Raw genomic sequence first — 24,631 nt, 5'->3', positions numbered from 1 at the left:
ATGCTTTAACCTTGTTCTTGTAGCTAGCGTTTAGTTGGGCATAACGAAGGTACTGCCACTTGCTGGGTGGGCTTGAAGCAAGCCCTCCGTTACAAGGCTTCAAAACCAAACATCCCTTCTGCTTTTCTTTCTTGCTGAAACTATCTGGCATGAAATCCTGCAGTAACGCGAGGTTTCTTGTTGGATTCAAAGTGAATTGTGATCTTCAAAAAGAAGGTAAACCTAATGCCTCAGTTACAAAGCAAAGCCACGTCTTAAATACTCTTGTCTCCTCCCGTTGGTGCTCTACCAGCGTGAGGCAGCCAAATTCCTGCTCACCTGTCCCGGTGAGCACTTGTCTGGCTCTCGGGGTTGTTTGGGGAAAGCTTCCTCCCGAGCAGGGGGCTGGGAGGGCTGGCTGGAGGAGAAGTGTGCTGGATTGGAGGGCTCCTGTGGAAAGGCCGTGGGAGGAACGCAGGAATCTCTCATGGCTTCCCCCATGTGATCTGTGCTGTACCCGTGAAACAATTTCTCATTGTGCTGGAGCCGCGTGGAATAGGAGACAAGGAGAGCGGCTATCTGAAAAGGAGCAGGTGCAGCGCTTTGACGCTCAAAAGCTGAACAAATTCCTGGAAGCGAGTGGTTTGCGTAGCGTTTAAAGGAAAACTACTGGCAAAACATCTAAGAGGGACTTGAGTTTTCATTTCGAGTAGGGAATTCAATCATCTCTGCTGCTTTTATCACACAAATCTGGGAATGCGCTGGCTGCTTTTAGTGCTTTCGTTATTTTTTGAGAGTATGAAATCCGCTTTCAAACCTTGTGCGGAAGGATGGGCCGCAGCGTAGTTTTGCGCGTTTTAGCGGACTTGCTGCAGCTAGAAGAGTATAAAAATTATTAAAAACCACCTGTGTGGCGTCCCTTCAGGATTGCATGGCATTGTATTTCATTGCTTTATGGATATTTCTGCGAAAATCCAAGTCCACGTGTATGTTGTCGTTACTCAGTAGCCTTTTCACTTTGATGTAGACAAAATCTATTCTGGATGCTTAAATCTGCTGAAATACTTCTAAGCGAGCTGGCTGCTGGAGCAAGTTTCCCACAGGATGCAGTGGGTGTCAGGTCCAAAGGTCAGTGGCAGACAAAGTGAAGTGAAGGCTCTTCTGGATTTATTTTCCTGCCTTTTTTTTTTTTTTGGGGGGGGGGGGAATGTTTTTTTTGTAAAGAGGCGTGGAACTTCTCTTCGTTACTTCCTACGTTTCCAGACGCTTATAGGGATGTACAGGGCCCTTCCCACTGAAGTCTTTTTTATCAAAAACTTTTATTTTCTGTAGGAGAGAAAAAAAAAAAAAATGAGATCAGCACAGTTAATATATTCCTGAACTCTTAGCACAGAAGCTGCTGGTGTAAATCATAAAGCCAGATGGAGTTTGAAGCGCCTGTCGTGTACGGCGTCGGAAACGAACGTTCCTGATACTAATAAAAGGGCCAGATTGGGACTACATAATTAATCCCTTTTCAACACATGATAAGGTTTGGCTACAGCAGTCGGAGAGCTGCTGGAGATAATGTGAGGCAGAGGATGGTTTGCCTAAAATAAAAACACCGACATGCTTGTTCCTGTAAATGTATGTGTTTTGGGGCGATCAGTACTCATACAGTACTCGTATCACTGTTTAAACGGGGGAATAAATGTGAATAGCAGCTGATTTGGGCTTGAATCTATTTCCTGGCTTAAGTATCCACATAACTACATTTATATACATGAAATACGGATGCGAATAAATCATATTTAAGACAGGAAATGTACAGAGATTAGTGTTCTGAAGAGATGCATAGCAAAGCCTGCTCTCCGCTGGGGTCTACTCGAGATGCAGGGACTGGTGAGCCCCGGGGAGCAATCTCGCAATTGAGGTCATCCACGGTGCGTCTCGGTGACCTGGCAGAAGGGTGCAGGAAGGTGCTGAGAAAGAAAGTGCTCGTGAGCTGCTACAGTGCCTGTGCTGGAGGCAGCCGGGAGGAGGAGTGGGCAGATGGCAGTTGGTACCAAACAGGTGAATAATTAGATTGAGAACAGGCTGAATAGACTTTGCAGCCGCCCGTGCTGCTTGTGTTTTGGTTAAGTGATAGGGATTTTTTTTTTTTTTTTTATGATCTGTGCAAAGGAAAGGTAAGGTCCTGAGCTGGCACTGTAGGTTGTGGTGGAAGCATGGCTGCTGGGATGAGTGGGACAGTCAGCTTCAGGAGCTGGGAGAACTCTTTAAAACAAACAAAAGCCTGCTTTACACGCTTCCCCTGCAAGTTTATTCAGATGACTTTGGCACGTGTAACATGGAGTATTGAGAAAGCGCTCAAAAATGGTAGTGCCTGGATAATGCAGACTTGCTGCCTGGTGACAGATTGTTCCGAAGCAGTCTGGAGGCTGCAAGGCCTGTTTGTGCTACTTCGATTGCTTAATTTACCCAGTTTGAAAACTTTCTAGACCAGAATACTGCCCAACTGTGCATTGCCTAGCGCCCTGATCTCTTCCAGATTGTTGCTTGGAGGCACTAGGACAAAGGGGTGGCTGTAGGGAGGAGCGGTTGATCCCTTAACCCTTAGCATTGTGCTAGGTGTTGTAATAAAAATAATAAAACATCCAGAAGCAGAAACGCTGTCCTTGCCTCCGCTCTTGCTCCAGGAAGTTTATGGTATCAGTTTCTAACAATAATAAAGGCCTGCAGGTGTAAGAGGGTCCGTGGAGATCCTGGTGATGTGCCTAGCAGTAACCTTGGCAAGGCAGCAGCAGTTTCAATCTTCCCTTTCAGACATCCGCATCAAAACGTTCCTGCTTTTTTTCTTCTTTAGGGTTCGATAAGTTACACCAGCTGTGAGCTGGTCTAACTGGAGAATGCCCTTCTAACAAAAGGGAATCGCTTCGTCTAAGCTTGCACTTAGCAGGAGCACAAGCCGCCTTGCAGATTACTTGGTACAGATAAGTTTTCTATGCTTGAAGTTACTCTTTTTGTAATATCAGCTTGCTCCTTGGATGCTGTTGTCTTACGATGCTCAGCCTGAATGGCACCACTAAAGAGTTTGAACTGCACGAGAAGGCCGAGGGAAGGAGGTCTCTACTTCTGCAGAACCAAAGGTTAGAAAGATAAAGGCAAAAGATAAAAATATTCACAAGAAGTGCCCTAGCTAAGAGTTGTTTCCTGTCTGAGGGCATACTGGATCCTGTTGGAACGAGGAAGCTAACCTACTGAGGGGCTGTTTAATTCCTGTGTTTCACACAGAATCAACACTGCGTTAGATAAGGAAGTGCTATTAGTGCCGTTTGTAAGAGCGCTGGCACTTCTGTAAAGAATATAGAAATAAAACAAGTTGGTCCAAACCAGATCTTTCTGCTGTGTAAGAGCTGTGTGGAGAGTGAACGCTGGAGGCTTGAGATGAGTATAATAAATCAAAATGCCAGATGAACCTCAGAGGACTTTCTTCATCTATTCACTTCATTGTTTCCTTTGCAGATACAGCACAGCTCAGCCAAATGCAGGGTCATCATTGTTCTGCTGCTCAAAGTGTTTTCTAAACGGTTTTGAAGACTGAACTCTTTTTTTCTGTGTGTTGTCTTAAGCTGCTCAGTGTATTGCTTGGCTTGTTTAACGCACCGACTGTTTTCACGTGCAGAAGCCACGGTGTGAGCCTGCTGTTTGGGGTGAGTAGTGAGGTGCGTTGTGGTGGTGTTGATAATCTACAGAAAGGACTCGAATTTGTACCTTCTGGAAACTACTACTGTTTCCTGAAGCTGATGCTCGGCAACAGAAGATGCCCTGCTGACCCTCTGCGGCTTGGCAGAAAATTCTCCTGTGCGTGTGTGGTGGTTTTACCGTGCTAGGCAGCTGAACACCACAACCGCTCTCTCACTCCCCCTCCTCAGATGAGGAGGGGAAGAAGTAAAGGAAAGAACAACTCACGGGTTGAGATAAGGATGATTTAATTAAAGAGGGGAAAAAAATTATATATATATAATTAAGGAAATATTATTATTAATTAAACAATTCAACTAAAGGGAAAAAAAGGAAAAGGGGAAGAGGGAGGGGGAAAGGGAATAACTAAACAAAACAAGTAAAGGCTATGTGGAAGTGCAGAGGAAAGAAATTACTCTCTACTTCCCACAAATGAGCGATGCTTGACCGTGTCCTTGAAGCAGGGCCTCAACGCACGTAGCCGGTGTTCGGGAGGAGGACAGACGTTTTCGCAACGAGAGCCCACCCCTCCCCTCTTCTTCCTTTTTCCACCTTTTATTGCTGAGTGTGACATCATATGGTATGGAATATCCCTTCGGTTGGTTGAGGTCAGCTGCCCTGCTGATGTTTCTTTCTCACTTTTTGCCCACCCCCTAGGAGGGTCGGAGAGAGTCCTGATGCTGTGCCAGCACTGCTCAGCAGTAGACACAACACTGGTGTGATACCACTGCTGTTCTAGCTACAGGTGCAGAGCGCAGCACTGTATGGGCTGCTGCAGGGAAAGTTAACATCCCAGCCAGACCCAGTACAGCGTGTGAGCTTCCTAAGCATACATCCCAAGGTACCGGCTGCTCAGGGCTGCTGGCACCGTGTGTTTACATAAGAGGGAAACAGAGGACAGAGTTATTTAGTAAAATAGAAATTGGAAGTAAAAGGGGAAATCAGAATGGATTGAAAACTCAGCTCTTGCATTTAATGGTGACCTTTCTAGCTGCTCAGCTGCTGTTACCTGGAATTTCTAAGATGTGTCTCAGACACTGGACCTGGAGTGCTTACAGCAAAAGCCCCATGTCAGTGTTAACTTTGGGTAGCTTTTGGTTAAGTATATTTTTTTCTTCTTAGCTTCTTTTCTGTGTTTCTTGTACTTCCTAGTGCTCTGGCTGTGGTTGCAGAAGCTGCGTGTTCAGGGCTTTTCCTGGAGACGGGCACCTTCATGCTTAAAGGCATTTTTTTTTTCTTTTTATCCATATTAATTCTGCTGAGTTGTCCGTGTTTGATATCCATCATTGTTTTAGAATGTTCTTACAACATCCTCATGTATACTTAGTGTAATGTGTTTTGTTAACCTCCTGGGTTCAGAGAGTGTGCGTAGCTTCCTGTGCAGGGCACGTGTCAGCAGTGCTAATAATATGTCCTAAAACCTACTGTCATATATCCTAAAACCTCTCTGATCATAGATGGGCTGTGCTTATAAATAAATACAACTCCCAGAGCAGTGGATCGAGGGGCAACAATGGGGAAAAAATACTTATCTAAAATTATCATTTTGGAGATTTAACCAGTAAAACTTGGAGTAATCAGTATTATGTTCGCTTCTAGAAGGTTACCTAAGCATGTTTTTTCCTACCAAATCAGGTTAAGACAAGAAACCTGGCTAACTCATTTTTAGTGTTAGTTTCAGGCGTGACTGTCTGCTGTCCTGGGGAGACAAAGGCAGTGTTTTCAAGAATGTTTCTCCTGGTGGCAGCTCTGTAAGCCTAATTCTCCAATCTCTCTGTAGGTCAAGGACACCTCCATTTTCACACAGCCCTTTGCTGTGGGATAACTAAGCCGTCTGCTGACAGGATCAGGCACGTTGGGGTGGATTCAGGTCACTGGAACACTGGGAATGTTCTGGTATGGGGGAAGCTAATTCTTCTGCAACCTGTCCCTCATCTGCTCTGAAGGTATCCAGGCAGTGCTTCAAGGAAACAGCAAGGAAAGTTAAGGTGACTCCGAGAGCTTTATGAAGATGGGTGTGCTGCGTCTGTGGGCTTTAGCAGAAAAGAAGGCTGTGACACTACACAGAGCTTTCAGCGTTCAAAACTTGAATCGGCTGTGAGATAAAACAGATTCCTTTTAACAAGGAAACTTGAGAAACTTTCTTTGCTTAAAATATTCCTCTGTTTACTTTGTCTCTTTCCTCTCTGATTTTTTAATTTCTCTGTAACTTGTCAGATGGGTTGCCGCAGCTGATCCGATGCTTTTAATGCAATTAATTACAAATGGCTGTAATAGTTAATATCCTCAGCTGCTATGTGATTAGGCATGATTGTCTAATCTGGCATTTTGCATTTGATTTCAGCCTGTACGACTGCTGGGTTCAAAAGCCTAATCCAACTTTTATAATGTGTTTTTTTTTTTCCCAGTTTGAATTTGGTGACCAAGCGACTTGTCTTGATAAACACCCTGGCCCACGGTCTCCTAACCTGGTGATTCAGTTAAATGGCAGGTTATGCCAAATATTAACCAGAAGCCATAAAATCTCAGGAAATGAGAAATGAATCTGTGTACATAACCATCCTAGTTCTAACAAATTGAAGTTGTGATTTTGAGTGTTAACATGAAGTTGCATGCTAGAGTAGCAGGAAGAACTGCTGGATTATTTGCCTCTCTTTCTTACACAACATAAATTTCAGCGTGAACTTCCTTATCGTTGTGGTTAATATCTGATTTCTTGCTTATATCTAAATTTTACAAACAGGACCTGTGTTTACACAGCTTGAATTGCCGCTTTGCGTAGTATTACCTGTAAATTTCATGTAAGAATACCAGGCATCCCAATAAAACCAAATCTCTGCTGCGCTTCTCGAAGAGTGTTAATCATTAACTGTCCATTTAAAAAAAAAAAAAAATCACGAGTTCATGAGTTTTGAGAAGTCAGCTACTTAAAATGAAAATGAATACTAATTTTATCTCAATTTACTGATAGTGCACTGTTGAAGAAGTCCACTTAATAGCAAGCTGTTAATAGAACTATGTGGCTGTGTCTCCAGTGACTTCTTCACTCCCTTCTCCCCCCCCCCATAGAAGCAAAATTTATTTTAGTTGTCTAGTTAATATTTGCACAGTTAGGAGTTTCAGATCGGTGGAGACCGAAGCCCTGTGTTGTGCACGTTACTGCTCACTGATGTTTTCTGTCACAGCTACTGCTGTGAGTTGGAAAATACAATTCGTCTGAGGAATTCCATCTTTGAATAGTATCATAGAACTAAGTTGTATTTAGACTAAATGTGAGACTTTGTTTGCATGTGGAAAGTTGAAGGCAAATATTGCCAACTGTAATTTTCTTGCACGTAAGTGGAGCCTAAGGCAATGAACTGGGTCTGTGCGAAGGCAGTGAGGTTTGGTCTGTTAATGGTGCTTCAGTTTATTTTACACAATGATTAGAAGTCTATATTTCAACCTCCCCTGAAGTGTCCCATTGAACGGGTTAATTGTTAGTTAATTATTTTCACAGAACATCTTTGCCATAGAAATGAGGGGGCTAATGTTCACTTTTCTGGTTTCAGTTACATCTTAATCCTTCACACGGAAGGGAAGAGCACAAGCTCCACATGAAACTGACTTCTGAAACTGAATGATTTCTTAGTAATTTCTTGATGTTTTTACTGCGTTTCTGGAGAGCGAATATGGTTTTCACTAATACCTGCTTGAAGTGCTGAAGTTCTGCAAAACCAGCCGAGAATTTGCAATTGCTCACTAAAATGGCAAATAAAATTTGGGGGGCTGTGATAAGGGCTTTCAGTAACTTGTCCTGCACCTGCAGACAAAATATATATTGAACAGGGTGAAGAAGGCAGCTTGATTTTTAAGTTGAATAAGACTCTCAACGCTCAGTTTTCTTCACTGTCCTGGTTTCTTTGGCTTGCTTAAAAAAAAAAAAGGTGTGTGTGAGAGAGGGGGTGTCAGTTGACACAGATCATAGATGATAGCCCTTATGGGAGGCTGAAGGAAGCTAGTGTTCGGCTCTTTCAGTAGATGAAATAAGTCTTATGGCTTGAAACCTCTTCCAGGGAATGGCAGCTCATGAGCTGAGCATGGCAGGATTCCTGTGAGAAGGTTGTTTTTGTCTTTTTTTCTTCTTGTAGGCACATTACTATTTATATGCAAATGTGTTGAAATGTGTTGATATGGGCAACATTACTACTTCTTGTAATTTCTTTGTTATGGTTCATTTTGTCCCTACCCATGGCAGGGGAGTGGAACTAGGTCATCTTTAAGGTCCCTTCCAACCCAAACCATTCTGTGATTTGTGTTGGAGAGGCCTTTTTTTTAATGAGATCATTGTCCTGTAGGAAAGTTCACTTTATAAAATCCTGATAAAATCAAATTTATTGTGTAGAACATTAAGACTTACTGATGTTTTTGTGTGGGAGCTCCTCTTTGGGTTTGGCTTGACTCTCCTGGGCAAACGTTTCCTCTGACCCATACCCTTGACCTAATGAAGCAACAAATGTTCATTTGCTAATAGCTGCTGAAGGAGGATCAAACAACATCCTTGGTTAGAGAGTTTCCTAAATATTATTTAGGAATAGTAGCATTCAGAAATCTGTTTCACTGCCAAGTTCTCCAGGGCAGCTTTTGCCTTAGGTACTTGATATGCTTAGGAATGATCATAAGTCTTTTTGATTTTGCATATATTTGGCCTTTCTTTTGCAATCTTCTTTAAGGTCAGAGTGCTTTCCGGACTCACCTGTACTACTCGTATACCAGCAGGTGGAGCATTGGCGGCGTACAATGGACTTCTCACTTCGAGGTCAGATGGTTGGTAGGAAAATAGCCCCTCCAGCACTTCGGAAAAGTTGCTTGCCATGCACGTTTTGCTCGTTTGTCCATGGAGGTGCAGTCTGCTGACACTGGCAGAGAGGTTTGAGGGACAGCTCCATGTTAACGTGATGTAGTGTTACCAAAAAATGTTGAAGGACAATTTTCAGACTCACAGTTGGGATGAACTTTGCAGAGAGTGAAAGGTAACTTGCTATTTCTCTGCTGCTTTTTTAAATGCCTGCTTCCTGTTGCAAGGCTTGGAAGTACTGATGCTGTGTGGGAATGGCTATAAAATTGTTCTTTTTAAGGGAGTGTGGCTTTACCAAGTTTGTGGGTTTTGTTGTAGTTGTTTACTGTGGTGTGGGGGCAGGTTCTTGCTGTGGTTTCACAGGTCACCCCTATTGATTTAGTGCTGTATTGCTACCAAAACAGAGTCCTGCCCCCCAGGAACTACAAACAGTGGCTTCTTCCTGCCAGCACCAAGGGGTGTCCTGCTGCAGTAACTGAGACCAGCTACCTGCTGTAGCAGAAAACTGATTTTTTTTTTTTTTTCCAGGATTAGTTTGCAGCTAAATATAGTGGCTGGTCCAAGTAACTTGCACCAGAGTTGTACCAAATCTCTATAACAATTAATAGGAATCCTTCATCCAGAAGAGAGCTAGCAAGACCACTCTTGTGCTGCCGTGCCCTTACTGTGATCAATTTAAACCATCCTGAAAGTGCAGCAGTAGTCAGAGTGTGGTGTGAGTGTCCTAGTAGTCTGTTCGTATCTTTGGAATGGTCCTTGTGCAACAGCCACCCAATGAACAAGATATCACTGAATGGTGTTCATATCACACAGTTTTTGCATTCCTACACTGCTCTGTATTTTGCAGGCATGCATACATCGTAAGCGTCTGGGTTCTGTAGTTTAGCTAGTAAAAACGTCTTCAGGATGAACTTTGGAGTAACTTTCCCTTTTCATCTCCAGAATGCCTGCCACTGTAGGCTGGGCGGTGGTGTTCCTTGCTGGTTGTGCTTTCCCTTTTCAGAAATGAGTTTGTGTTTTCCCTGTTTGGTTGGCTGGTTTCATATGAAAAGCAGATGGGAAGAAGATGAAGTTTACCTCCTTCTCTTTGAATCTGGGAGAAGCGTTCTCTCAGTCGCGGTATAATTTGTAGCAGATCTCGCACAGCTCTTGAAAACCCTGCTCAGAACAGGGCTTTGCAAGTAGCAGCAATTCTGAATGGAAGGCATTTGGCAATGCAGGTGTGGGATGGTTTTTGATATTGCTGGCACCAATAAGAACCCAAGAATGGACCTGTAAATTTCCAGGTTTTTAGATAAATTGCTGTGGAATGAAACCTTGCATTGGGATGGTACTCAAGTTTGTATTGCAGCCCAGTCTAATGTCTTACTACTTCAGAAAATGTTTCCTATGTTAAGTGCTTCCCCTGCCATTTATTCTGGGAGTCATTGAACATCTCACTAAATGGATTCAACTGGCAGAGTAGTTGAAAGGTGATGTAGTGGATTACACTGGTTTTAGTTGGGATCAGGAATGCGGTTTTGATCAGCCTGTTCTGGTGGTCCCCACTCAATGTTCTGCAGTTCTTCTGGAGCATATAAAGCCGATTCGATTTTGTTTCATCCAGAAGGAAGATGGTTTGACTGATGCATTCAGATAAATGATACTTAGACCGCAGACAGGGCTAGAACTAATTTGGGAGTAAAACCACGTGAATTACGTGTAGGTTGAGCACTTTCTTCAGCACGAACTGCGTTGTCTTGCAGATCTCCTGTTGCACTGTGCTACCTGCTGAATTTTCTTTCAGATGAATCCATTGCTTCACCAAAAGGTGTGAAAATAAGCAGTCGATGCAAGGAAGAGAGAACACTTTAGCTCCTCGTCTATTGACTGAGTACATTTTGTTCTTATTCTGAATTTCAGTGACAGCAGGAGGTGATTCAAGGTTAACTGGACCGAGAATATACGAAGAGCAGGGTTGTGGTGTGGTCTGAATAACTGAAGTTTCTCTTCACCAGGCTGTTCCGTGCACTGCATTGAATTGTTGCTTATCCCAGGGGGTCCTAAGAGTTAGTAGGAGGAGGAACCAGATCCTCTGCTCCCCAGGTACTCCTTAACTGCTATTTATTGGTTTAATTCTGTTTATCAGTCAGGTACTTGTTGTGTGACAGAAGAACAGTTCAGAGGGTAATACAATCAATCTTCTGTCGTTAGTTTACTATGGTTTGGAAAGCCAGGCTTACTACTGTGAGGAAACAAAACTGAGACTTAGGGAAAACAGAGAGACCTGAAATGTGTAGTTTATCTCTAAATGTAAAGCTTTCTTGTGTATTGTTTAAGAGTAGGAATTTAAAAATTCCATCTTCAAAATTAAGTCTTGTGGGAGATGAGCAGTGGTTTCTGGGGCCTTGGCTCGTTATTCTGTGTGTCAGTGCTGACAAAGCGTTTGGCTTGAATCTCGTTACGGCTGCCATCTTGGTGGCTGCAGCCACGGCTTAGAGGGTCCTTGTAGAGGACCGTATGCAGTTCCCCTTCCCTGCAGGGAGCTGCTGGCTCCTGTTTCAGCTGGCTTCTCCCCCAGCTTCTGGGCCCTTGCCAGCAGGGCTGTTACTCAGCCAGCTCTCCCCAGCCTGCCCTGATGCCTGGGGCTATTCTGCCCGGGGTGCAGAGCTTTGTGCTTTTCCTTCTTGAACCTGATGAGGTTTCTTTTGGCCCAGTGCTTGGGCTTATCAGGGTCTCTGTCTGTTGGTAGAAGTGCTGCTGCTCACTCTGTCAACCTCCACATGGAGCTTCTTCTACGTGGGTGCCTCAAATGTGTCTTCCAGAAGCTGGTGGTAATCTCTGTTCCCTCTTTTGACTTCCTTGGATGTGAGTCTGGTGGTTCTTGTGCTTGTCACATGGAATTCTGCGAATTCCGTGACATTTTGTATAGATGCTGCTGGTGGTTCTGTGTAGAGTACAGAAAAAGAAGGCTTGTGCATTTGGTAGTTGCTAAGCAAAATCTTCAGCAGTGTAAAAATCAAAGATTGTTTTTGTGATGTCAAGAGGAAAAAAAAAAAAACACAGCTAAAAGTTACTTCTGTCTCCTCCAAACAACTGATTAATGATTGCCTTCTTGTATTGTAATCCAGTAACTAAATGTTACTTTGCTCCAAGTAAGGAAATATGACTCAAAATCACCAGATAGACTTTCCTGATCTATAAATGTGTCAGGGGTATATCTTGTCACTTCTTGTGTTACAAATTGTATAGGGAGGTGGCTTGATTCTAGAACAAGTGCTACGAAAGTAGCAATTTTTTATAGATATTTGTCAGATCCTATGCAAGACTGACTTGAGAATATGGAGAAATTTCAAAATGAGATGTTTTGGCAATGCGTTGTCTTCTCAGTTACTGTCGGTATTACCTGAAAGCAACTCGGTGAAATCCTACCTTTCAGAGAGACCTTTCAAGTACTCTTAAAGTTATTTTTGTTGCTGTTGTCTGATTTCTTTGCTTTTGAGGTGGTTGATGCTCAAATGGGTGCCACAATTACATGCTGTACTTGTGTGGACTGCTTCCTTTGGGGAAGCAGGCTGTGTAGGGGCACTTAAAAGAATGGGCCTCTTGGGTATTACTGCAAAACAAACAATTAACTTTTTTTTTTTTTGAACTTGTAATACCGAATGCCACACACTTATCTGATGTTCTTGACCTGCGTGCTTGCTGGGTTTAGCTTATTTTCTTTGAAGTAATTAAAAAACCCGTATATGCTTTGCTGGGAGCAAGGTTAAGATTTATAGTTCTGTACAGATCACTTCTCAGCCCGGTCTCCTTCAAGGTTCAAGCGCAGTGGAGGAGTTGAGCTGCACTTCATCCAGTAAGGAAAATGAGCTTTTGCAACACTGCCCTTTCACCAGGCTGCAGCAACAGTCTCAGACTCTGCTTACTGAAATTACAACCGAGAAAATGTCAGAATCTGTCACGTTTGTGACTATACAAGCTTGAAAAGGTTAGGATATGCTCACATGGGGCTGCTCTTAAAACAGGAGCATTTGTTGTGTTGTGTAGCCTCTAGATCTCCTGGTGGTTTGGCCTGAGTTGGGTATTTCCTTACCATCTTCTCTAGTAATATGGTGTAGGCTTCACTGTTGGATCACTGATGTCAACAGAGCATCCAAACGTGTCCTCAGGCAGCGCAGGTAAGCCGTGGGACTCGGCAGCACGGATGTCTCATTGCAGTTCTGAGCTTGTTTCTGTCAGTGGTACAGAGGGCTATTGTTGGCAGCTGATATCACCAGAGAATTATAATTGCAAATGTGAGTGAAAAGTCATTAGATGAAGTGTGGTAAATGTGCCATTGTTTTGGACTCTGCTACACCAGACTCAATTGATATCTGCTTAAAAAAAAAGAAGGGGGGGAAAGGGGAGGTGTGAAGAAAAACAACCTAACCTAACAACTGAGATATATAGCTTTTTTTTTTTTTTCTTAGAGGAATTTTTTGCATACATGCTTGGCTATATTTGAGTCAGCAGGCAGGGAAGACTTCAGTGTTTTAGGAAAATTCATAATGGGCATAGTGTGTGTGTGTGTTCAGTTTTTGGTTTGTTTGTTTTTAAATAACCAGAAAATAAATATTTAACTTCTTAGGGTAGAGCTCTTCTGATCCCACTGCAAAGAACATCTATTAAATTTATTCTTTATGGTTCTATTTCTTGTCAAGTGTTAGGGTTGGTTTTTGCCCTCCTGTGTCAGTCTGCTGCTCTGGTTAAGAGATGATCAGAGCCATTACTTCATATTCAGCAGTATGAACTTTCTTTGTATGTTCCAGATTGAGTACAAGATGGAGATGATCCTCCAAAGATGCCTTTCACAAAAAAGCCTCACTTTCTGCAGACAACCTCATCGTTTTGGACCAGAGATACTTCTAACCTTGAAGGAAAAGACAGACTGTGGGCACAGATTGGGAATTGGAAGACTCTCAAGATAAAACAGAATTGTCATGTGGAGGTACCTGTAGCCTATGTGAAGTGATTTGTTTTAGTAATTTCTAGTAAAGCATCTCCAAGACTACCCTGGATGAAGTGATTCAATTTTGTTGTAGCTCCTTCTGAGGAATCAGGAAAAAATTCCTTTTCTCTTAGAGGGACCAAAAGAGGAAGTTGAATAACTGAAGCTGTGAAATTAGACCTGTATTGGAAACAGCAATATTTGTGTTTAAATGTTAAACCTGGTAAGCTTGTATAATCAACGTTTCTTGACAAATCTGAAGGAGTCCTTCAATGGGAAAATAAGGAAAGGCATCGCATATTTATGTGAAAGCAGGCCTAATACATTCTGTGTGTTCATGTTTCTCCTAAGTTTGTAGTTCCAACTGTTCACGTTTCTCTTTTGGTCAATGTGTTTTGATACAGCTCTTCTGCTAGGAAAGTTTAAAATCTAAAAAAAAAAAAAAAAAGGCAAAAACTGCACTGTGTGTATGGCTGTGTTAATCAGCAACAAACTGTTAAGTGTCTGTGCTTAGAGGAAAAAAAATACCAGTGAGGATGCTACTGTTCTTTTTCCCTTTTTCTGTTCTTGATGGCAGGTAAACCTACTATTGGGGTTTTTATGAGGGCAATTCATTATAAGATCTTAATAACAGATGTATTTTTTTTTTTTTGATTTCTAAAGCAACATGCTCTTGGATTAGCCACTTCCTGCCCCCCTGAGGTGGCTGCAAAGATGACTGAGTACTGCAGAACTTCCTGGGTTACCTAAAATAAAGACTTAATTTGGCCGGGTAACTTCTTGGGTATGTTATTGTACCCACTAGAAAGCCAAGAAGGAGTTTTATAACTACATGATTTCTTCACCCAGAGCTGTATTTCCTCCAGAGGGAAGAGGAGGCTTGGGGGGAGGGGGGGGAGAGGGTGTGTGTGCATCTGACTGCTGCCTTCGATTCCCTAATGGATCAGAGGGAAGAAGCCAGATAATTCTTGGAGGTGCACAGAAAAAGGATGAGAGGCAATGGACACAAGTCACAGCAGGAAATTTCAAGGAAATGTAAGGAAAAAAATTCTTCAGCCTGTGGCTGGTCAGGCACTTGACCAGGTTTCTCAGAGAAGTTGTGAAATACCTGTGTCCTTGGAGATGTTCAGAATGTGAGTGGAAAAGACCTTGAGCAACCTGATCGTACTTCAGATTCAGCTCTCCTTTGAGCAGGGAGTTTGCTCTAGGTGATGTCCAGAAGCCTCTTCCAGTGTAAGATATTTCTGGATTCTGTTTGGTAACTAGTTTGAAATTTTTTTCTTCAACAAGCATAGGCTTAGCGTTGTTCTAAGCTCTCTTTCTGAGCTTCTATTGTAATGGCTTCTGATGTCTTACTTTTTAAACTTGTGCTCACTAGAGTCAGAAATGCATTCTGCAGAGACTGCTTTTGTGAAGCATGCACTTACTGACTTGCTGCTGTTTGGAGTCTTGTTGCATTGGAGCTCTGACTGCATTCTGCTTTGCTGGATCTGCCCAAGTCAAGCCTTAAAGTGAAACCCATTTCCAAGGTGCTCTTGCAGTGCTGTTTTTGTTACTGTTTTTCAACTTGAGTTAATTTTGTGTATTTATAGCTCACAGCACTAAACTTCAGCAGGCAAATGTTTTGGAATAGAGTGAGCGAAGAAGTTGAAGGCAAATCGTAATTTTCTCTTACGGAGAAAAATTTGTGAACTCTGTTGCAGATGTGCAAATTGTGATACAATTTCTGCATGTTGTTCCTGTGTTCATAACATGCATGTCTGCATTTACATGGGTTATGGCAAATAACATTGAGCAATCTCTCTAGTTGCTGCTTGTGTATGTTCTGGGGAAATAATGAAAGAAAGGGGCCAAGTCTGTCTTGCATATCGCATCTGTGTCTGTGCTTGGGCTTGCTATACTGTAGGAATTCTTTGCTGTAGTTCTAGGTTGATAGTCAATTATTTTCTTACCTATTACACCTTTATTACTTGAAACAGTGAATCATGGAGGGGAGCGCATAAGGTAACTGCTTCTCCCTCATGGTGTGTAGTCACAGCAGACAAAACTTGCAATTTTGTTCTGAGTTAGCTCATGCCCAGTTGTGGGGCAACCGGGTGGACACCCTTCTGAATCAGGATCTGAACTTTACTTTGGCTCACACTATCATTGTCTTTGGTAGCTTATCCTCTTCCTTTTGTCAGATGAGAACACTATTTTACAACACAGACACTGTGAAATGCCCGTGTTTTTTCTGAAATGAAGATATACGTGACATTTATATCCAGCCCTCACTTAACTTTATCTTGGCTGTGTTAATAGTATACTGTTTTCACACTTGCCATTCATTCTTAAAATTAGACACATTTTTGCTTTCTTACAGCACAGTTTAAAAAGTCTTATCTATTACACTAAAACTGGTAGTTGTACTGTGTGTGTATTAGTGATCATAAGCAGGCTGTGTAGTTTCCTGAATATGTAGAGGAAATGCCACTTTAAAACTGCTTACATGAATTATGAAGTAGGAATTACGTCATGCAGTGTTTAGTGCTACAGTGAACCCTCTGGGGCGATTGTATCAGGAATAGTGCAGCCAGCAGGAGCAGGGAGGTGATGGTACCCCTGTACTCTGCTCTGGTGAGGCCGCACCTCAAGTCCTGTGTTCAGTTTTGGGCCCCTCAGTACCAGAAGGACATCGAGGCCCTGGAGTGTGCCCAGAGAAGGGCTATGAAGCTGGTGAAGGGTCTGGAGCACAAGTCCTGTGAGGAGCGGCTGAGGGCACTGGGGTCGGTCAGTCTGGAGGCGGCTCAGGGGAGATCTTATTGCTGTCTGCAGCTCCCTGAAAGGAAGCTGTGGGGAGCTCAGGGTCGGCCTCTTCTCACAGGTAACTAGTGATAGGACTGGAGGGAATGGCCTCAAGTTGCACCAGGGGAGGTTCAGGTTGGAAATGAGGAGACATTTCTTCTCAAAAAGAGCAGTCAGGCATTGGGACGGGTTGCCCAGGGAGGTGGTGGAGTCACCATCCATGGGGGTGTTCAAGGAAAGGTTGGACCTGGTGCTAAGGGACGTGGCTTAGTGATGACATTGGTGGTAGGGGGATGGTTGGATCAGGTGATCATGGAGGGCTTTTCCTGCCTTAATGATTCTATGATTACAAGATCAGAGCCATTACCTGCCCTAGGTCATGCAGTCAATGTTCAGGATGGTGACATATCTGAACTGCTGCATGACAGAAGTGCTTTTGGAGATGATTTGGAGTACATAAAAGCTGAAAGCTATGGTTCTTAACATAAAATACTGATTCAGATGCCTTCCTTTGTGCAGGAGAAATAGTTTAACTTATTCTTTGTAATCCATGAAAAAGTGAAATAAAAATATTTGTAAACTATAAGGCTAGTTAAAAATGCCTTTTTTTTGCTTAGACTTACAAGAGGAGTTTGGAGAGGGAAATGGAGGAAAGAGCATGTTGAGAGCTTATCAGTCCACGCAGCATTAGTCTTTAAGCAGACTATACAGTAGCATGCTATAGTGTTTTAAAATCCAAACCTTTACTGCTAGAAAACTGCTGTTTGCTGTCTGTGACTTTCATTGTGAAGTTCTGCCATCTTCTCTGACTTGCATGCAGTTCAACTGTTCCTTTATATTTAGGATTTAATGTTTAATTCTCAGTTCTGCTCTGGTCAATGAGCATGACTTAAAATAATCAGAGTAGTAGTTAAGATCTGTATTCCTTTGTCAGCAGTAACTTTTTCTGCTTGCATCAAGCATCTGTGGCTAAACTGCTTTGACAGGTAGACTGACTGATGAGACCTTGACCAAAACACACGTGAGCGTGCATATATAGACTCCTTTAACTCCTTTTTCTGTTAATTATTTGTGTGCCAACTGACACTTCAATGAATAATACTGTAGATTTCATACTACAAGTAACGCTATCTTTATTGCTCTTCTTAACAAAAACTGTCAGCAGCATTTACAAAGACCACAATTGATATTCTTTAGTTTGCAATAACATGAGAATAATTTCTACTTGTTTTCGGTGCTTGTAAGCTTTACCAAAATGAAAGAACGGTGCCTTTAACAAAAGCTGGAATATGCTGTCAGCTTATCTTTTTATAAAGAGTGTATGGGAGAATACCTGAAGAAGTTTCTTTATAAATAGCTGGCTTTGGTTTTCATCAAGCTCTTACAGAGGTTGTATCCCCCAAGCATATAGCTGCACAGAATGATCTGTACTGCATATGCCGTTTAATACCATATCTGGATGGAACTGAAACTCTAACTCCCTTATACAAATACAATCACATCGTAAGATGCTGTGCAAATATCTGTAGCTGACAGTGAGTTTGATAAAGCAGTAGGAGACTTTGTCTTTCATAGTGTCTGGTTTGTGGTGATTTGTGTGTTAAAACAAAAGGAGGCTGAAGGGAGTTTGTTCTCTTTAGGTGACATTGCAGTAACCTTTATTACTTCCTTAAGAAGCAAGTGTTAAAGGAGAGCAGTGGAAGAAATGGTTCATTGCAACTTTATGCTCAGCAGCCTAATTAGCCAAATACCATGTGCCTACCTCTGCATGAAATAACCCATTTCTTTCCGAAGTAAAATAGGAATTTTCAGTTTTGGAACAGCCTGAAGAGGCCTTTGTTACAAATGACCACTGGCTTTTTAACTATTTATTCTCATATAATGAAGGTCAGCATGGTATCCATAGTGACTGCATGCAGCTTGCTCATTAATCTTGGCATACTCCTGTAATAACTAAATTCTCTTACTACAAACAAGTTTTCACCTTTCAGAAGGAAACCTTTATTTGAAAACAGGATGTGATTGTGTTTCTGTAACTAAGAAATCTTGAATATGTCGTCTTTCTTCACTTTTAAACTACTTGTCATAATTTCCACTTTCTTACTTGCTTTGGAAGCCTTAACAGAGCCCCAGAACAAGCAGCCTTAAATTGCAGGAGTCTACATGTAGTCTGATAATAGAAGACTTACTTGTAAAGCCCTTTTTCTAAAGGGATAAAGAATATTAAATGAGAATGTTATTCTGTTTTCATCTCTGTTAGTAAAAGGAAGGTTTTCCACTATAAACTACAAAATAAAGGCATTTAATAATAAAGGCATGTGAATATGATCAAGCCAGAATTATATGGTTAAAAATAATCTGCTGATAGATACTTCAGACCCTCCAGGCCTATCACAAGGAAGGGGGGGAACTCTGCATCACCAGGAGCACCACTGAAGTCCTTTGGACTTGGTTGGATTTCTTCTGTGCAGAAAATGGGAATCAAAGCATTAAGAACATGAAATAACTCAATGTGATATGCTTAATAAACCAAAGTAATTTAAATTAAATTCTCTTCAATAGTATCTTGAATTGTAAATATTTCTAATATTATAGGAGTTCCTTTAGCTGAGAAGATACTGACTGTATCAGACCAGAATGCAGTCTTAGGGGAGTTGGAAGGGGAAATGGCTCAATGTGGAGGACGTTACTGTTTCCCTCCCACCCTGTCCCTCTCCTTTAATGCTTAACTCAAAGATAACTGTTTATATTTTTTTTTATTTGGTCGTTTGTAACAGAGCCATGAACTGATCAGTCAGTCTAACACTGGGGGAAAAACATACTTTCGGAATTCTGCCAGATTTGTTTCTAATACTTTCTTCATCATGAGTATGGCTTGTTTTGCTTGTGTGCTCAATTTTGCATGTAGCTTTATATATTTATATCCTCCTTATATTTTGAGAGCTCTGGAAATTAAGGTACAAGGAAGAAAAATAAAAATTTTTATATATATAAAAATGTGAACCTAACGAGGTCTTAATGTGTATTAAAATTGAGTGTGTGCATTTTCATATCACAGAATGTTGCATTTAGAAATTTGGCTAAGTAAGTATATGTTGATCTAGAATTGTGTTGGTTTGTTTGTTTTAATAAAGCGAAAATTAGATTTTCTTCAGCATTAGTTGAACAGCAACTTGTTGGAATGTTATAGAACCATGTCTTAAATCTTTTTTTTTTTCTTTCCCCTCCTCTAAAGGTCACCCACTGCTTTGTACTGTTAGACACTGGCAGTGAAGTATCGTAGTCTGTTGCTGTAAACATCCCCGACTGGAAGCTGTAGCAGCTCTAGCTTTCAGTCAGATGTTTGCTGCACCCGGCTACTCTTGAGCAACGTCTGACAGAAAAGGTGCTGTATCGACATGTGCGTAGATACGTAGCTCTTAGTTTCTGTAGACACAGCCGAGCTGCCTTCAAGCAAGTTACCCTGGTTGTTGTTAATAGTGCTGCTATGATCCATTGAAACCTAATCTGTTAAAAATGGAGATGCAAAGTTACAGCACTTGTGTCACTCAGAAGTGAGTCTCTGCTGTGTTGCGGTGCGAGCTAGGAATTACACCTCACTGGAATGTAACAGCAACGGGGGCTTAATTTCATGTACAGCTATCCATAAACCAGACTTCTATAAATTATCTGTCTTAACAGCTTCTGTTACTTATGACTCTTACGAAAAAATAATATGCTGTCAAGTACTTAGCAGGCATTTCATCGGATGTGCCTTGCTTCTTGTTGTTACTGAAGTTCCATGTTCTGGGTCTCCTATGAGTGGGTGGTGCTCTTATCGTTTGTAAGCTGGATGTAAAGGCCGAAATAAAGGTTTAAAAAAAAGAACACGGGATGTATTTTTGTAGTAACAATGCATAACATATACACTTTTGTGGCATGGTCATCTTGGTTTCGGCTACCCTCACCACCACATTTCCAAAGGATTATTCTTCACATAAAAAACAGATCTTGAAAGTGCTTCATAATTAACTCTTCACTAGTTGTTGAGTTAAAGCAATCATTTCAAGAAGAACAACTCTGCAAAACAGCTTCAGCACTCTTCACTTTTCTCTCCACTAGGAAGTGAGACCTTCAAATGCTGTTTCCTAGATTTTGTCTGGGATTTTCCTCCTTTGTTTCTCTTTAGTCCCTTACTTGTAACAGATGGGGAGGGGAATTGCATGTACAAGTAAACTCTGCTGTTCAGGTAGGAAGTATTCTTGTTCTGCTTTAGTTCTACATTCCCCCACCTCTGAAAAATATTAACTTGATATTCCTTGACACGTGAAAGGCAAACTTCATTCAGTTGTTTGATGGGTATTATTCTAGTGATCATAGAATAGCTTGGGTATTGTTTAATTTCAGCATAGGGATTCTGAAGAAGATTACATCCAAAGGCACAAACACTTTTAAATAGGGGTTTCTTAGTCCTGGAAAAGCTAGCCAGCAAGAATTGGAAGGGTAATCATTTTGAAGCGGGTAGTGAATGTCTGCTTGTGAACCAAGGACAGCCATTCTTCTGGTGGTCGCATGACCATAAATACTAAGCTTCTGTTACCTGGGTCATCTGCCCAGTGACAGTACCACGTGGTCAGAGAAGGTTCTGAACTCTTACATCAATAGCACTGCTACAAAAACTTCTTTTCAAAGTAATGCAAATACAACAGCCTCTTATTAAAATCTTTTTTTTTTTTAAATATGGTGTTTGGTTTGTGTACTTACTTTAAAAAAATACTTTAAAGCAGGATCTACAAATCTTGGTTTTCTTTTTTTAAAGAAAAACACAAGTGCTGATAGTCATCTTCCAAGCTTTCTCCACTGTAAATATTTAGCATTTCCTAGCTCTGTGTAGTCTTTGGACTTAAAAGAAATGAAGTGTTGCCTGTTAACATTCTTCACTGAATGATCAAAGTAAATGTTATCTCAGTTAATCTAATAGTCATTTTTGTTAGTGCTGTCTTAGTCTTTCCACATGCCAGATAAGTGTAGAGGAAAAACACGCTGTTAGTTCACATGCGGTTTATCAGTCCAGTCCTGTGGAACTTTATTTATGTAATAGTATTAATACGTATACTCAAACACAGCTATCATGTCTTCACATGAAAACAAACTGAAGTGGCATGTGACTGTAGGAAATAAATTACAAACCCACACTGCGTTTCTCTTTGGGGTTTTCTTGCTAAGTGTTTGAAATACAAGGATCTTTTGTTTTCTGTGCGTGAAATACAAATGTATTAACATGTCTCAAACGTGGCTGTTGATTGCAAATGAAGAAAGTGGAGTTTTTTAAAAGCTGTTGGCCAAATGCATGTTTATGCAGTGATACAAGGTGCGCTCATAGAACTGGTACTGCTGGGAAGGGGCTGCTGGGTCAATGGATTTTAGGAATGGAAGAGGCAAGTAGAGATGCCAGTCTAGTCATCAGCAAAGCGAATTACTGTATCTTGTTAATGTGAAGGCTGTAACTATTGCTTACGTTAGGAGATGTAGATCAGTTTCTAATGTTCTATGGTCCACTAACATCAGAGTGAAGGCAGATATCTAAAGGAAGAAAAGGAGGCTGGTGCTCCAGAGGCCAGTGGTGAAATTGTGAACGTGCAGCTACTAATTCTGGGTGACCGTCATTCACAGGGCAGGTGCGGTGTTCTGGAAATGGGCGTGCAGATGTTTGGAAATGGAAGCTAGGGTGAATACCGTGGCCCTTGCTTGCTGAGCAAGTAGAATGCCTGTGAAGCTGAGTGTTTGGGGCCTGTGGTTTTCTTCTAGGTGTTTTCTCTGACCACTTAAAAGCAATACGTTGAAGTCCTCAGTAACTTTAGACTGCATGAAGCACTCTTCACTTGCTGTGAACTCACAGTCACATTCAGTAGAAATGCTTGATTTCATTATTATTATTATTATTTTTCATGTAGTGAACCAACTGTTAGTGTTTGCAGGGCTTCTCCCAGCCTTTGTGTATGAAATGATCTGCATCTGTGGTTCCCTCTTCCCAGGAAATCTGTAAAACACCTGCTCAGCAAAGGGCTTTGAGAAGGCTGAGACTTGGCCTCTTGGATGATCGAGTTTGTAGAAGTATTCTTTTTTTCTGGACTGCTAATATTTTGTTGTTTGAAGGCTGTAGATGCTAAATTAGACACACGTTTAAAATAAGATGAAGCTTAAGTAAGTGTCATGTTCCCTTACTGTTAAAATGACTCATTTCTGAGTAACTAAAGCTGTGTGGAGGAAAATAGGAATCAAGAAGACTGAAACAACAAGAAGGGTACCTTGAAAAAGTTTTGGAATGGGAATTAATTTAAGAAAATGCAATACAAATAGGAAGATGTTCAAATGCAGCAATAAAACTTAGCCCATAAAGGAAACTGTGGAAACTTTTAATACTACAAGAACTGAATTTTTGCACAAACCATTTGAGATGGCTACCTCTGAGGACTGTTATCCAATTTGTACTACCCTGTGGATGTTCAGTGTGTGTTTTGGTGCTGGGTATGGATTTTGAAAATTATTTGAATTTGAGATTTCTAGAATGTGCCTACTTTGAGCATCAGGAATCTTGGCAGGTAAGTGCAACAGAACGCTGATCACCATGCTCTGTGAGAAACTCTTTTTCTTCCTAGTTTTTCTCTGATACCTCTACAGTATTAGGGACTGTGCATGTATATTCCTGTTCTGATATTTATAAGGTTAAATGTTAAAAAAATTAAGTGTTCCAAGTTGATGACATCAGTAAAGCTTTGCAATTTGCATGTGCCTTATGAATTGCGTAAGTTGTAGCTCACACAATGTATTGCAGTATGTCTGTGCCGACTCATTTTTGGATATCTTGAAAGCCAATGCTGTATTTATATTGTTAAGCTAACTTTTAGTTCCTGTAAACATCCTACACTCAGCTATAACAAGTGGCAGGGCTGGGGGGTGGATGTTTACTTCAACTGACTTGGAAAGGCAGCTTTCCTGAATGATCAAGTGACATATTGGCAAGAACGGAATACTATTTTCCAGTAGTATTCAAATAAGTTCATTGTATTGTAAATATTCCTCTTTTGTGGAAGTAATGTGTTTCTATAGATGTCTTAATAGTTAATATAAACCTTAATTTGAGTGTGTAAGTACATCTGTTTATTGTAAGTCAGTCTTTAACTGCAAAAAACGTGTTTTTTTTTTTTTTTTTTTTTTTCGTGATTGTGAATAAACTGTGCTCCTATTTCCTTGTCTTGAAAAGTAAACTTCTGGTGTCCTTCGTTCACCCAGGATACACTGGTGATAGGGAAATAGCTAAAATCTAATATTGACTGTTCAGTTCTCAATTGCAGCAGTGATTTGTTATTTGTTATCTACTTGTTCGTTGTCAAAGGAAGAAGAGATGATATTGGGTAATGGTAAATAAAGAGAAATAAATATACGAAACATTAAAGTGGTAAAAAATTACTCTGATTTAACCATTTCTGTTGCCCTTTGTATCAGACAAAATAAGAAACATCTCATTTTGACAAAGAAAACTTGCATAGCAGGACGCAGAAGAAGCCAATCTTTAGCTTCGCATTTAACTCTTCTTGCATCACATCTTATGTGCTAGAATCTCATTCCCGATGATGTATTAAATCCTGATCTCATACTGATGGATGTATTAAATGAAATACAGCTCCAGCATTGGACAATATTAAATACTAGATCTAACTATTCAAAAAATTTCCAAAATATTTTTCTTCAGACCTGAAGGATGAAGGACCCGGGATTCATCACCATTATGAACTATAACTTGGTTTCTTGAGGATCACTTTTAATGGAAATACAAAACGTTAATATTAGAAGGATTGTGATTCCTTAGATGTAGCCACTTAAGGTGAACATGAGAAATACCAAGAGGGTTTTTCTCATTTAAATTCACATACACAAGCATTTTTTTTTTGTTATGGTTAAACACTGCTTCTTATTTTTGTTTCTAAGCTGAAGAAACATTTTTGTCCTGGGCACGTTTTATAATATATATAGCACTGCAAAGACTGGCACGGATGAAAATGCATCAGGAGTTCTGTATTTGCACTGCAGTGTGAGCGCTGCAGTACCACCATGCATTTACTATGTACGTGTGCATGCACATTAAAATATGGGATCTTCATCAAATGCATCTGTTCAATTGATGCAGTCTGGATTTTCCAATTGGGGTGAACTATGGAAGCATTATGGATGGGAGTTGTCCTCTTCAGAAGAGATCATGTAATGGGGGGAATGGGAGAAGGAAGCTTCTGTTCTGGAAAGTCACCCTGCTGTGGGTTGCAGTACTCTGGGAATGGTGGATGCTGGGAGCAGGACAGAGG

General features: G+C 41.1%; 1 long non-coding RNA gene across 1 annotated transcript; it reads left to right on the top strand.

The window, feature by feature from the left end:
• The first annotated feature begins 13,333 nt into the window (after positions 1-13,333).
• Positions 13,334-20,723, top strand: LOC118162486. Its single transcript, XR_004748479.1, has 2 exons — positions 13,334-13,508; positions 19,528-20,723. It is a non-coding gene; the product is annotated as an uncharacterized LOC118162486 (long non-coding RNA).
• The last annotated feature ends 3,908 nt before the right edge of the window (positions 20,724-24,631 follow it).

This window comes from Oxyura jamaicensis, chromosome 2 (genome assembly GCF_011077185.1).
Source record: "Oxyura jamaicensis isolate SHBP4307 breed ruddy duck chromosome 2, BPBGC_Ojam_1.0, whole genome shotgun sequence".
NCBI classification, from domain to species: domain Eukaryota; kingdom Metazoa; phylum Chordata; class Aves; order Anseriformes; family Anatidae; genus Oxyura; species Oxyura jamaicensis.
This window is presented reverse-complemented; position numbering and strand designations above follow the sequence as displayed.